Consider the following 706-nt stretch of genomic DNA (forward strand, 5'->3'; position numbering starts at 1 on the left):
CGCGGGACAAAGGGGGCCCTAAAGAGAAGACACAACGCAAGTGCCTTGAGGGGCGGGGTGAAAACCCTGTCTTTCACGTCCAGGTAGAGTCTCGCCAGCGCCGCAACTCCACCGTGGAGCCACGAGCCTCACTTGCAAATGGACGGCCAGAAGCCCGCCCCACCGCAAGCACCACACAACTTACCTGCGATTTGGGGAAAACACCCGCACGTGTCAGAGCCGCCTCCGCGCCAGGTCCAGACTCCCTGCCGGCTGGGCCGGAGGTGGATGGGAGCTCCCCCCCCCGCCCTCCCCGCTCTCCCCCCGCCCCCGGGCTCCCCGCCCCGCCGCGGGAGCATCCGCTTGTGCGCACGTGCGCTCTCTGCAGGCCACAGCGGCGGCGGGCCTCAAGCCTCCTCCTGTCGTTGCCTCTGCCTCCGGGCCTTGAGGCCCACAGCCCGCACTTCCGCTGCAGGGCCGGACCTTTGTTTTCCGCTCAAGGCCGAGAGCATGCCGCCACCGACGCGGAGGCAACAAGCCGGAGAATACGCACTTTCCGGTCCGGTCCCAGTCCACGCGGGTTTGCGCAGGAATGCGGCTGTCGCGCAAGCCTTGGAAGCTGTTCATTTCTTTTCTTGGCCAGCGCCTCACCCAGAATTGTTCGCTGTTTCTGAGTCTCCTGTCGTGAACGGCGGGGCTGCACCTGGTGCCCATCACCGCTTGAACA

Source organism: Eumetopias jubatus, unplaced genomic scaffold (genome assembly GCF_037043125.1).
Source record: "Eumetopias jubatus isolate StellerSeaLion01/CBP00866 unplaced genomic scaffold, mEumJub1_p1.0 scaffold_11, whole genome shotgun sequence".
Lineage (NCBI taxonomy): Eukaryota > Metazoa > Chordata > Mammalia > Carnivora > Otariidae > Eumetopias > Eumetopias jubatus.